The sequence below is a fragment of the Stenella coeruleoalba genome, assembly GCF_951394435.1.
Source record: "Stenella coeruleoalba genome assembly, chromosome: 1".
Lineage (NCBI taxonomy): Eukaryota > Metazoa > Chordata > Mammalia > Artiodactyla > Delphinidae > Stenella > Stenella coeruleoalba.
Window position 1 is genome coordinate 117,131,568 of NC_137169.1, and position 14,863 is coordinate 117,146,430.

At 42.7% G+C, this 14,863-nt stretch overlaps 1 protein-coding gene across 4 annotated transcripts in view; it reads left to right on the plus strand.

Annotated features, from left to right (window-relative positions):
• Positions 1-14,863, plus strand: part of NOS1AP (nitric oxide synthase 1 adaptor protein) — a 289,665-nt gene that overhangs the window by 189,331 nt on the left and 85,471 nt on the right. The window contains exon 1 of one of the 4 annotated variants that reach the window (XM_079913811.1): positions 2,686-2,771. The exons of the other annotated variants lie outside the window; for them this stretch is intronic. The gene's annotated coding sequence lies outside the window, so the exon portion shown is untranslated. Of the gene's footprint in view, positions 1-2,685; positions 2,772-14,863 lie in introns of those variants that run through there. 4 annotated transcript variants of the gene reach the window in all.

The following is a 14,863-nucleotide window of genomic DNA, read 5'->3' on the forward strand; positions in this document are numbered from 1 at the left end:
ATGCAGCCAAAAATAAATTTATTTAAAAAAAAAAATCAATGGAAGTGTTGAAAGGTTAAGAAAGAGAGACAGAAAATCAGCTAAAAATTAGAATAAAAATACAAGGTGGGAGAGAAAAAATTAGTAAATCAGAGAATCAGTCTGGGAAGTCTAACATCTGATAAATACGGGTTTTAAAACAGAACAGAAAAAAACAAGTAGGAAGTTGTCAAAGAAGCAATACAAGAAAAATTTCCAAGTTGATTTAAGTTTTTCAGATTGAAAGGACCCACTGAATAATCAGCACAGTGAAAATGAAAAGGACTCACTGAGTGTTCAAGGCACATCCAGGCAAACTAAGGCACCTCAAGGATCAGTTCCTTCTCCAGAGGTAGCTGTGCTGTAACTCTTCTCTATGGCTGCCCCTTTCCATTTTAGAAGGGGCCATAGCGTATCACTTGAGGAAGACTCATGTTCTGTCTTTTAAGATCATTGAGTTTGGGAACCTTGCAGTCAGTTTCTTATGGCAAAATAGACCTGACAGTTCCTTGGTTATCTTAATTATTCATTATCAAATAAAATGTCCCTGTTTTTAAAGTTGGATTTATTTTTATTCTTTGTAGTGACTGGAGGAGGAGTTAAGGGTTACAGAAATATGAAATGAGGACGCTTTTTTCTACCTTTTTGAGAAATAATTTGAAACATTTTTAAAAAGATAATAGCCGATATTTTGGAAACTAGAATGAATATAAACTCATTCAAGTTTAAAAAATCAGTGTTCATTTTTGAGCAGTGATCTGAATCTAATTGGTTGCAACCAAGTATCATCCTGATTAAAAAAGGGTTGGGAAGAAATAAAAGGAACTCAGCTCCTTTTAGACTGGAGAAAAATAGTTCTTTTGGCGAGGAGGGGCACAATTATTCCAAGGAAAGAAATTGTTTAAATGACATATTATTATGTAACTTAGTCATAGAAGATACTTTGATTTGGGCTCAGAATGTGATGATTGCTACAAAACGAAGACGATTTGAGATAGTTTTCTAAGGGCTATAGATACTGTTGTTTGGGGTTTTTTTCCCAATTTTCTTTTGAAAAAGTAGGAAAGAGAACAATTTTCTGGTCCACTCAGTAGCCTGATTTCCTAAAAGATGTTAAGCTCTTAGGAAAACTCAACAGACTCAAACAGGCTGAGTCCGTTTCCTAAACTGAAGTAACTTTTCAAAGTGTTGGGCTAAGTGTCCGAGGGGGTTTAACCTACAATCCTGAGAGTTTATGATGCCATGACTATCCTTTTTCATAGCCATTAAAACAACCATGTATTTTAAAAGGAAAAATAAATCGAAGGAGAACAATGGCCATATTTGGAAGACTGTCTTCCTCCAAAATTAAATGGCAACTAGCCAAAAACCTGTCCATTGGTGGTATTCCTCCTGCCTGGGATCCATTTGCCTCTATGTATGGGGTAGTATTATTTCTTGTCACTTTCTCACTTCACCGGGCAGTTAGCCTCCTTTACGAGTTCTGTGCTTCCTCACTTGCCTTCTAATATTCTTGACACAGCAGCCAGAGCGATTGTCGGATCAAGTCCTTATATTTGGCTGGAAATCCAATGATAGTTGCTAAAGAGGATATAAAGCGGAACCTATATAGCTCCTGTTTTCCAAGAACTTACATTTTGGTTGAGAAAATGGAAAAGAACCATGTTCTAAGTTAAGAGTATTAGATGGGTTTTATATATAGCATTATTATAAAATCAGTCCCCTGAGTGCTAATTGCCATAGCAGTTTGGAAGAAATTCCTTTAGTTTATGATTGTCAGAGGAGGTTTTTATGAAGTGATATTTGAAATATAACTTATGGGAATGCTTTGGATAGATGAAGGAAACAAGCAAGGAGTTATAAGGTAATAATTGCATGAGTAACAGTGCAGACATGAGAAAATCCAAGTATCTTTAGGATGTACAGTGAATAAAGTGCAGTGCAGTTAAACTGTTGCAACATGGTATTTCATAGAGGTTAGTGATTTTCAAATTTTTCTTTTTTAAAGTCAAGACCCCTTTTGTTAAGCAGAATATTATGTGGAACTCCAACATATTAAACATGAGAACTGTAGCTTCTGGATAAAGCCGGATGCAGGTGGAGAGTGCTCGCCCATTTCTGCCTGTGTGATTTCTCAGCTCCACACTGGGGGGTCTTTGAGGCTCTCTCGCCAGACACAGGGCTCTGAGGAATAAAGTTTAGAAACCACGTGTTTCAGGGAGCAGCTTGGTGGGAGAAAGACAACTGACCACTTGGGGTCAGTTGATAAAAAGTGTTGGCTATCCATTTTGAGCTTCTTGTTTAGCCGGTGAGTTGTTATAGAAAATTTTTGATCAGAACCTTTTAACATAGTGTTACAGGAAGATTAGGACGGCGGCAGGGTGCAGCTTTTGTGCCCCCTCACCCCACAGCATGATCCTTAGAACACCCCTCGGTAGTCACTGAGAGTGTTTACTTTTTCTGACGAAGGAGCAAGATATGTGTGGCTGAAATAACTTCAGGGGAGAAAGGAAGAAAAGATAATAAGGGCCGAGTTGGTGAGTGCTGGCCAAGGTTAAATAGGATAATACGTGTAATAGTGCTCTGAAGTTTATCAAAGACTACTGTGTACAAGACTAAATTCTGTGAGTTAGAGTAGTATCCTAGCAGCAGTAATATTATGATAGAGTGGGAGAGAGGAAGCAGCCTTCGGACATACATAGGAGACACCGGCTCAGCCTTGCTGATTCCAAGGGCATGAACTTAGCTCTCAGGTCGGTAGTAATGACCGCCCGCTCCCTGTTTCCCTCTTGTACTGAGGACTTTCTTGATTCCTCGTGACAGTGCCTTTCCCACTTGCAGCATGTGTGCAGAACAGGAAGGGAATTCTGCAGCACGCGCCCCAGCATGGCTGGCCGGAGCCGGGGATGCCGCCAACCACGTAGATTTTCCATGTCCACTCAAGACTCTGTGCAGGGAGGGAAGCACAGACGTCTGATCCTCTGAGAAGGAGAAACAAACCCAGAGAGGTGGCAGCATGACGAGAGACCTTCGATCGGGATGGTGTGAAGAACGGAACACACTGGATTCCGCCTTCCTTTCAAGCTGACTGTCGCAGGATGATTTCATCAGCTGCTCCCCTGCAGGCCTTGCCTCCACGGGGTGCTCAGGGCATGCATTCATTATTATTCAGCTTGTCTTTTGGTCTGAGACGCAGGTTTGTTAGGCTTTGCTTAGCGTGGATTCAGAGACAGGCAGAGGTGTTCAGAAACCAACAGGGTGGTAGGCTCAGTGCTGCTGTGTGACAGTACACCTGAGACTGGGGTGCGATTCCTGCCTAGGAAACTAGGCTGAAAAATGATTTCTGCCCCTGGGAACGTTGTAATTTGATCTTGAATTCTAGGGCCTAAAGAGGCATATCCAGGCCTGGTCACAGCTCTCTGAGGCAATAGGATATCCCCCCAAGTCTGGAATAATGGCCTCCCGTAGGGGCTGAGTTGCCATGGTTGAGCAGGCTTGGAAACAGCCGTCGGATGACCTTAAGGGTGTCCATTGCCCCAGTGCAGTGATTCAGGCAGCACCTGTACTGGCTGTGTATAGGCTGGAAGGAACTCTGGGGCTGGGAAGACTTCCCTCCTCTCCTTAGGCAATATGAGGTTCTCCTGGACGGGCTGGTACTGTAGGCCACCGCTGGAAGCCCCTGCCCTTGGCCTGGGAGGCAGAGGGTCCGAATTGTCTCGTTTGCACTTCGGTGGGGACAGTGCTTCTTACATTCAGTCTGTACCAACCCTGGAGGAGTGGGGGACTCCTGAGGAGGAGGTAGGGATGCATCCCCCATCCTGATGTTTCATCCAGCCCTAGCCATTTTAATTTATTGTTTTAAGTTAACAGGGTCAAATAGATTTTAAACTGTAGTTTTATGAATTTTAGTTCATGTATAGATTTGTGTCACCACCACCACAATTAGGATACAGCACTATTCCATCACCCCTAAGATCTCCTTTGCACTATCCCTTTGTGGTCAGTCATGCCCTCTTCTACCCCTACTCCCTGGCAACTACCCTGATTTGCTCTCTGTCACTATAACTATAGCTTTGCCTTTCTGAGAATGTTATATAACTGGACTCATACAATACGTAATCTTTTGAGACTGGCTTCTTTCATTCAGCATTAATGTCTTTGCAGTACTTTCAAGTTTTGTGCGTATCAATAGTTGATTCATTTATATATATTCATTTCTTTTACATTCCAACCAATTTACCTGTAATTTTTTAGAGCAACACTACATCACACATGAAGTACCTGTTTTCCTTATTATTATTTTTTTTTTTCGGTACGCGGGCCTCTCACTGCCGTGGCCTCTCCCGTTGCGGAGCACAGGCTCTGGATGCGCAGGCTCAGCGGCCATGGCTCACGGGCCCAGCCGCTCCACGGCATGTGGGATCTTCCCAGACCGGGGCACGAACCCGTGTCCCCTGCATCGGCAGGCGGACTCTCAACCACTGCGCCACCAGGGAAGCCCTGTTTTCCTTATATTTTTCAGTAGTATTTCATTATATAGATGCACCACAGTTTATCTGTTCACCTGTTTGAAGGGTATTTGGTTGTTTCTAATTTGGGCAATTATAAATTGAGCTGCTAAACATTCACATACAGGTGTTTGTGTGAACGGAAGTTTTTCTTTCTCTAGGGTAGGTACCTAGCTGAGGTATTGTTGGGCATATGGTAAGTGTATGTTTATGAGAAACTTCAGAACAGTTTTCCGGAACGGTTGTGCTATTTTACATTCCCGTCGGCAGTGTACGAGGGGTCCAGTTGCTCTACATCCTCACCAGTGCTTGGTGGTGGTAGTATTTTCTAATTTAGCTATTCTAATGGGTACACGGTGGAATCCCATCGTGGTTTTAATTTGCACTTGCCTAATGGCTGTTGAACACCTTTGCGCGGCAGGCCATTATTGCAGACTTGGGGGGATATCCTGTTGTCTGCGGGAGCTGTAATGAGGTCTGGACATGTCTCAGTAGGCCCTGAGACTCACGATGCAGACTTCAGGGGTTCCAATGTGCACAAATCATCTTCCAGCCTAGTTTCCTAGGCAGGAGTCTCGCTGCAGCCCCAATTCTTCCTGTCACACAGCAACACTGAACCAACTACCAGACCTCGTTGGCTTCTTCTCATGCGATGATTTGCCTTCCATATAGCCTCTGATGAAGTTCTGTCCAAGTCCTTTGCCCAATTTGTATTTGGGTGGTTTTTTATTGTTGCGTTTTGAGAGTCCTTTGTATGTTCTGGGTTTATTTTTGGTCAGCTGTGTAATTTGCAAATATCTTCTCCCAGTGTTTAGCTTGTCTTTTTACTCACTTCAAATTGGCTTCCACAGAGAAAAAGTTTTACATTTTGATGAAATTTATCAGTTTTCTTTGACCATGCTTTAGGTGTCATGTCTAAGAATTCTCTATAACCCTGGGTCGTGAAAATTTCCTTCTGTTCTAAAAGCTTTATAGGTTCACATTTAAACTTGTGATTTATTTTGCATTAATGTTTGCCTAAGGTGTGAGGTTTATGTCACAGTTCCTCTGCTGGCCTAGTCTGGTCCTAGCTCACTCCCGGTAGTTCATTGTCTTTTCCTGACAAGTTTGACTTTAGATTTCCATTGCAAGTGATGAGAATCAGCCTCAGATTACGGATTGTTGCTTCATGGGAAAAGAATCCCCATGTCAGAAGTCTGGCGGTTTTGCAGTTCTCAGTATAAGGGGTTTCTTCTCCCTCTTTGTGTCCTCATTTTTGAATAGTCAGAATAGGTCCGTGTTTCAAATCTTACCTGCCTCCCAAGGCCCCCTCATATAGTTTCCATTCTCCATGCAGTGGTCTCATTCCTGGACTGTGGGTGTCTCAGTCGTTGTGCTTGGTACCTGAACATGATGTCATAGGGAGGAGACAGAAAATTCAGAAGAAACTCAGGTGGGGTAAAGCAGGGGTTGGCGAACTATGGCTTATGGATCAAATCCAGCCCACTGCCTATAGCCACTGACTTATATATTGCCTATGGATGCTTTTATGCTACAGTGGCAGAGTTGAATAGTTGGAACAGAGACTGTATGGCCCTCAAAGCATAAAATATTTACGCCCTTGCCCTGTACAGAAAAGTGTTGCCAGCTCATGGAGTTGAGGCTGGTACTGGGGATGAGTTTCGGGGTAGGGCACTTTGCTGGGGTTAAAACTGACTCTTGGGGCTTCCCTGGTGGTGCAGTGGTTGAGTCCGCCTGCCGATGCAGGGCACATGGGTTCGTGCCCTGGTCTGGGAAGATCCCACATGCCACGGAGTGGCTGGGCCCGTGAGCCATGGCCGCTGAGCCTGCGCGTCCGGAGCCTGTGCTCCACAGCGGGAGAGGCCACAACAGTGAGAGGCCTGCGTACCGTAAAAAAAAAAAAAAACAACTGAATCTTGTAGAAAACAAGCAAGAACAGTGCTTTAACTACATAAACCATCCTAGCATCTTTTGATCCAGTATCATCATAGGAATTTGGAGGAAGTAAAATCTGGTGCAGCCTTGGAATAACCCAGTGGTGATGGGCTTAAAGGAAAGGTGAGACTGAGTGGAGATTATGTGGTGTATCTGAGTCAGTCCTGATGTGGGAGGGGGAGGCTCAGGGACTTAGGGGTGATGTGATGACCAGCATTTACCTCTTACCCCTCCTGGACTCTTTGTTTCTCTGTATCTGCTACACTTGACTTTACTGGTCCTCAGCCTTAGCTGCACCTTTAAGGTCCATAAGAATCACCTGGTCTGGACTCCAGACCAATTAAGCCAATTTCTGGGGTGGGATGGAGATGCCAGGATTTCTTAAGTTTCCCAGGTGTTCCCAGTGTATAGCCACAGTTGAGAACCTTCATTCCACTTTGCAGTTCTTTAGACCCCGAGGAAATATTGCCACCTACCGACAGTAGGAAGTTATTCTGCTAGGAAACAAGTCAGTAACTCTTCAGATTCCATTCCAGTTTGGGATCTTGTGCTCTTCATAATGTTTTTTTTTTATCATTTGTATATTAGAGTTTGATTTTGGGCTATCTTAAGGTAGCTCTCAATAAGTAACACCCTGTCTCAGTTTTGATGTAACCCAGAATATTGGCGTATACACTTGGTAGGAATCATGGACTATTAACACTGAAGAAAACCTTAGAGGTCATTAGCTCAAACAGCTAGCATGTCCAAGTATCTTTTGGACTTATATACTCTGGCCCTAGAACCTTGCTACTCAAAGTGTGGTCCATGGATCAAAAGTGTCAGCATCGGGCTTCCCTGGTGGCGCAGTGGTTGGGAGTCCGCCTGCCGATGCAGCGGACGCGGGTTCGTGCCCCGGTCCGGGAGGATCCTACATGCCGTGTAGCGGCTGGGCCCGTGAGCCGTGGCCGCTGGGCCTGCGCGTCCGGAGCCTGTGCTCCGCAACGGGAGAGGCCGCAACAGTGAGAGGCCCGCGTACTGCAAAAAAAAAAAAAAAAAGTGTCAGCATCACCTGGTAACTTGTTAGAAGGGCAGGACTTCCCTCCTCCACCCCCCCACCTCTGAACCCACCCCCACCCCCTGACCCACAGAATCTGTAACTTAACAAGATCCTCAGGTGATTCGTATGGACCTTCAAGCTTGAGAAGCACTGCTTTAGAGAATCATAAGTCGAAGCTGCTGTGAGTACATTTCAATTCATAGTAAGAAACTACTTTTCAAACACAGCTGCCAGAATTCTTTTAGCCTGAAGGACCGCTTGACAGGGACAACACTGTTACTTCTAAGAGCCCTCCCAAGTCTGATTTTATTGTTTTTCTTCTCCTCCTCAAATAGTTTCTTCAGTGTCTGCCAAGAATGACTTCCTTTGTACCTTATACCATGAACGTGCATTGCAGCCATCTGTTGTGCTGTGTGCACTGTGGTCTTCCCATTGTTTCCCCGCTTAAACCTGGAAACTCTTATGACCCTAATGGATGCGTGCAAGCACAGGTTATCCAAGTCTTCTCATCTCTTTCTCGTTGTGCTGCTGGATCTAAACTAAGGGAGAGAGGTTGAACGGATCAAAGACTTGGGAGAGGCTAGGAAAGGGGGTCCCATATGAATGCCTACGTAACCTCTAAATTCCCCTCTAATTCCTATGCCCAGATTCTCCAGTACAATGTAGACTTTTTTGATGTATAACACATCTTCTGTGCTCACCTATGCTGTCATTGTTGAGAGCATTGCTACTTTTTCCAGGCATGGGATTTAGAGATGATTTCCTTATCCTGGTTCTCAGTCCATACAGTGATCTCATCTGGACATTTTCTTTATTCTTACAACCCAGTACTTGATATATGTTCCTGGTCTTTCCTAGGTTTCCCATTTCCAGTCTCTCTCCTTTTGGAATCCTCAGTGCTGGTGCCAAGATTATGTTCAACATCTGCCCCTCTGCTTTTCAGTGTTTTCAAAACCCTAAAGAATGTAACTCCCTCCTCCTTTCTATGCAAAACTCTTAATAATTTATTTTCCAGTTGAGAACCCTTCCCCATCTGTGTGCATCCTTTCTCCCTCCCATTCCCTACCTCTGCTTCTGGGATCAGCCTGGCCTGGCCAAACACCCTCAATTCCTTTTTATTATACCTTCTCCCCTTCCTTCTTCAAGTGGGCCTGCCCATCACACTCTTCCTACAAGGGCTGTGAGCTTTGTGTTAACTTGAATCACATTTAGAACTGGCAAGGTTCTCAGATACAATCTAACCCAGTACCCTTACCTCGCCAAAGAGAATAGTAATACCCAGAGAGGTTAGGTGCCCAAGGTCACACAGCTAAGAGTGCAAATGCTTGATGTGAAGTAGCAGCACTGTCCAGTGTGGCTCCTTCAGGGGACTTCGTAATGCTTGATGTGAACTGTTTCATTTAGCTACAAGGTAAGTGTGGGGATGTGCATGGTGGATGGTGAGGGATGCAGGGAAGTCACAAAACATGATGGATTGCCTTCTTTTAAAGAGAGGTAAATCAAGCCTTAGAAAGACAGAAGGATTCATTATTTGTCTCATACAATTTTTGGTCTGAGGCAACCTTAAATTCTTCATTCATGGCTCTACTAATTACTGGCAGGTGCTTGCTCCTTCTAGGGGACGGTGTGTGTGTGTATGTGTGTGTGTAGATATGAGTTACACTGTTTAAGCATTGTTGTGTCTTTTTATTTTTCTTCCTCTGGAAGATGATTTTAATGTCCCTTATCTTTCTACTTACATGAGATACCGTGTTAACCATTTAGAGGAGGGTCTGGGTTAGATATTAGAGGAGAAGGATAGAATTGGTCACAGTCGGGGTTTGTTTTGTTTTATTTTTTGCTTTTCACCCACCTATGCCTCTATTTTTACTTAAAGGGTGAAGGTTCTAATGCATGTTTTTAATGGGCTGCAAGAACTAGTGGAGGGAAAAGCAACCTGAAAGCAGTGGGTTGTTATTAGTAGTGGTACTTACCTTCATCAGTCACCCCTTTGGGCCCCTTAATCATTTGGTTTGTTGTTCAGCTCCCCGTGACCTGTCAACATGCTCTCAGTCAGAAAAAGTGATGGCTGTATTCCAGGGCCTGTCTCGTCTCCTCTCTATAGGGAGCAACCACCACTCAGAGGCTCCCTTGAGTACACAGCCCGACATTGCCTGCATTTGAGTCTGCCGCTGCGTCATCCAAGGGCCTGTTTAATTTGCCCTCTACCATCATGCCGATCTCTCCACACTGAAAATGCCTCCTTCCCACAGAACATCTGTGTTTGGATGAACCTCTCTCCCTGCGTCTCAGTGTTCCAAACAGCAACGAACTTGGATATTTCCCGCCCTGAAGGCCTCCTTATGTTCAGAGGGCCCCTTTGCCATGTTTTTCTGACCTCACTGGCATTCTGTGCCCTTCCCAGGTCGTTGATATTGTCCTTGGGTGTGGAACAGGGTGGGAAGCAACAAAGGAAATGAGGGCGGCCAGTGCGATTAGTACCAGAAAGAATTTGGGGTGGGAGGAGATTGTATGCTTTCCACTGAGTGGTCTGAGAATATTCCAGATCCTATGAAGTTAATTTCCAGAAAGTTCTTCCTCCTCTTCTTGCTTCCTGTTATAAGATGGAGTTGCCTGCATACCAGAGAGCTCATTACACATGTACTGAATGAAAGGAGGAATGAATGAATAATTGTATTTGCTGGAGCCAGGATTCTGGGCTTGTGGGGTGCTGGGGCTGTAGGGAACAGATGTTGAGAACAGGACTAAGAGTCAGAAGATGTGGGTTCCAGGCTTGGGTTTTCCGCCAATGAACCTGGGGAACTTTTTTACCATCTTCGGGCAGTGGCTTCTTCATCCATAAGATGAAATATCTGATCAACATTTGTGGTCCCAAACATTTCAAACACAACGATTCCTCTAACTTTTTGTTGAAATAGTTCAGAAGCTTTTGCAGAGGGAAGGAAACCAACAAAATTCACCTACTGAATGGGAGAAGATATTTACAAACAATATATTTGATTAGGGGTTGATAGCCAAATTATATTTAAGAAACTCATATAACTCCACATCAAGAAAGCAAACAAGCCAATTAAAAATGGGCAGAGGACTTGAATAAACGTTTTTCCAAAGAAGGCATACAGATGGCCAATGGGCGCATGAAAAAATGCTCCACATCACATCATCAGGGAAATGCAAATCAAAACCACAATGAGATATCACCTCACACCTGTCAGAATGACTGTTATCAAAAAGACAAGAAATAAGTGGTGGGGAGGATGTGGAGAAAAGGGAACCCTCATGCAAACCTCATGTTTGTGGAAATGTAAGTTGGTGCAGTCACTATGGAAAACAGTATGGCAGTTCCTCAAAAAACTAAAAATAGAACTACCATATGATCCAGCTATTACACCTCTGGGTATTTATCTGAAGAAAATGAAAACACTAATTCAAGAAGATGTATGTTTTCCTATGTTCATAGTAGCATTATTTACAATAACCAAGATATGGAAACAACCTCAGTGTCCATTGATGAATGGTTAAAGATGTGGCATACCACTCTCACCACTATTATTCAACATAGTTCTGGAAGTTTTAGCCACAGCAATCAGAGAAGGACAAGAAATAAAAGGAATCCAAATCGGAAGAGAAGTAAAACTGTCACTGTTTGCAGATGACATGATACTATATGTAGAGAATTGTAAAGATGCTACCAGAAAACTACTAGAGCTAATCAATGAATTTGCTAAAGTAGCAGGAGACAAAATTAATGCATAGAAATCTCTTGCATTCCTATACACTCATGATGAAAAATCCAAAAGAGAAATTAAGGAAACACTCCCATTTACCATTGCAACAAAAAGAATAAAATACCTAGGAATAAACCTACCTAAGGAGACAAAAGATCTGTATGCAGAAAACTATAAGACACTGATGAAAGAAATTAAAGATGATACAAACAGATGGAGAGATATACCATGTTCTTGGATTGGAAGAATCAACATTGTGAAAATGACTCTACTATCCAAAGCAATCTATAGATTCAATGCAATCCCTATCAAACTACCACTGGCATTTTTCACAGAACTATAACAAAAAATTTCACAATTTGTATGGAAACCCAAAAGACCCCGAATAGCCAAAGCAATCTTGTGAAAGAAAAATGGAGCTGGAGGAGTCAGGCTCCTGGACTTCAGACTATACTACAAAGCTACAGTAATCAAGACAGTACAGTACTGGCACAAAAACAGAAATATAGGTCAATGGAACAGGATAGAAAGCCCAGAGATTAACCCATGCACCTATGGTCACCTTATTTTTGGTAAAGGAGGCAAGAATATACAGTGGAGAAAAGACAGCCTCTTCAATAAGTGGTGCTGGGAAAACTGGGCAGCTACATGTAAAAGAATGAGATTAGAACATTCCCTAACACCATACACAAAAATAAACTCAAAATGGATTAAAGACCTAAATGTAAAGCCAGACACTATAAAACTCTTAGAGGAAAACATAGGTAGAACACTCTATGACATAAATCACAGCAAGATCCTTTTTGACCCACCTCCTAGAGAAATGGAAATAAAAACAAAAATAAACAAATGTGACCTAATGAAACTTAAAAACTTTTGCACAGCAAAGGAATCCATAAACAAGAGGAAAAGGCAACCCTCAGAATGGGAGAAAATATTTGCCAACAAAGCAACTGACAAAGGATTAATTTCCAAAATATATAAGCAGTTCATGTAGCTCAATATCAAAAAAACAACCCAATCCGAAAATGGGCAGAAGATCTAAATAGACATTTCTCCAGAGAAGATATACAGATTGCCAACAAACACATGAAAGAATGCTCAACATCATTAATCATTAGAGAAATGCAAATCAAAACTACAATGAGGTATCACCTCATACCAGTCAGAATGGCCATCATCAAAAAAGTCTATAAACAATAAATGCTGGAGAGGGTGTGGAGGAAAGGGAACCCTCTTGCACTGTTGGTGGGAATGTAAATTGATACAGCCACTATGGAGAACGGTATGGAGGTTCCTTAAAAAGCTAAAAATAGAACTACCATATATATGACCCAGCAATCCCACTACTGGGCATATACCCTGAGAGACCATAATTCAAAAAGAGTCATGTACCACAATGTTCATTGCAGCTCTATTTACAATACCCAGGACATGGAAGCAACCCAAATGTCCATCGACAGATTAATGGATAAAGAAGATGTGGCACATATATACAATGGAATATTACTCAGCATAAAAAGAAATGAAATTGAGTTATTTGTAGTGAGGTGGATGGACCTAGAGTCTGTCATACACAGTGAAGTCAGAAAGAGAAAAGCAAATACCGTATGCTAACACATATATATGGAATCTAAACAAAAAAAGGTTCTGAAGAACCTAGGGGCAGGACAGGAATAAAGATGCAGATGTTGAGAATGAACTTGAGGACACAGGGAGGGGGAAGAGTAAGCTGGGACGAAGTAAGAGAGTGGCATGGACTTATATATACTACGAAATGTAAAGTAGATAGCTAGTGGGAAGCAGCCACATGGCACAGGGAGATCAGCTCGGTGCTTTGTGACTACCTAGAGGGGTGGGATATGGAGGGTAGGAGGGAGATGCAAGAGGGAGGGGATATGGGGATATATGTATATGTATAGCTGATTCACTTTGTTATAAAGCAGAAACTAACACACCATTGTAAAGCAGTTATACTCCAATAAAGATGTTAAAACAAACAAAAAAACAAACAAAAACAATGCCAACTTATGGCCCTATCCCAGATCTGCTGAATGAGCATCTCTGAAGCCTGGGTCTGGGATTCTGCCATTTTATCAGGAATCCCGAATGGAATTTAAAACAAGTTTTAGATCCCCTGGTCTACAGAGCTGGGTAAATACTTAAATTCTACATTTATGTTACAATGACAATGAATATTCCTGTTTTTAAAAAAGTAGCTCCTCTGCTTCCTTTTAAGTAGTGTGCAGTTTATGGAGATTTTATTTATGCCCAACTTTCAGTGATATGTCTGTTGCTGAAATAAGTTACGCTGGGCTTGAGGTTGATAGATAGGAACTAAATGTCTCTACCTGGTATTCCCAAGAAGCCTCAGATATTCTAGAATTTGGATTCAGTACCCACTTTGGTCTTTGTCTTGCATTTCTTAGGTTTCATAGGAATGAACAGTACAAGTCACTGAGCCACACAGCAATGTCAGGGACTGCCATGGCTCTTGGGTGCCCCGTCCTTCAGAATCTGGCTCCACAGGCACAGGAGCTGGAACTTAGGGAAGCTGGGTAGCCCGGAGAACAGAGGTTCATGTGCATGACCATCCCCCTGATTTCTTACCTCTAACTGTGCCATGAGATGATTGAGAATAGCCTTGACCAGTGAAGGAAGCTCTAAATTACTTCAGTTAATGAAGTATGGATCAAGCAGAAGATAAGGTACTTATCAGTGTGCTGTGGAGTTTGGAATAATTAAGGTCAGATCTTCTTAAAGTCCTTATGCCCATGAAATGGAATCTAGGTTTTAATAACTTAAGTTGTTAATTAATTAACTTATGGGGGATTTATTTTATTATACCTTTGTGGACAGTGTCATGTTTTCTCAGGCTCTGTGAATAACCACTGTCAATTAATTTATGTAATTGATTTAACCACTGTGTTCATTAATTTATTTGACATTCATTGGTCACCCTCCTGTGTCCTGGTGCTATATTCTTGGGTTACAGATATGTGTAAGTCATCTTTCTTGCTCTCAAGGAGGGCATGGCCTAGTGGGGAAATACACAACCAGTCAACGGTGAGTGATAGTGGAGGCTCGTATATTGCTGTAGCAACGAAGTGGGTGGTGCAGTTCCGTGGGAGCATACGGGAAGGGGGCGTTGACCTGCAAGGCTTCTCTGTGGAGAAAGCTAAGTAGATATTTTAAGAATAAGCAGATTGCGGGGGGGGGAGAGGGCATTCTGGGCATACACATTAGCAAATGCAATTACATGGAAGTGTGGAAAAGTATGACATGTTTGACTTGCATGTGGGAGAGTAACGGCAATACCCTCTTGCAAGCAGAATTTAAGGGGACTTGCCGTGAGAAGAAATGTGTTTGTTACGGTGTCTTCAGAGTTTTATCTTTTATTGTGGTAACATATACATTACATAAAATTTTCCATGTCAGCCATTCTTAAATGTGCAGTTCTGTGACACCTACATACAGCATTTATATTGTTGTGCCGCCACCACCACTGTCCGTCTCCAGATCTTTTCATCTTCCCAAACTGAAAATCTGTACTCATTAAATGCTAACTCCTCACTCTGTCCCCTCCCCGAGCCCCTGAAGACCACCATTCTGCTTTCTGTCTCTGAATCTGACTG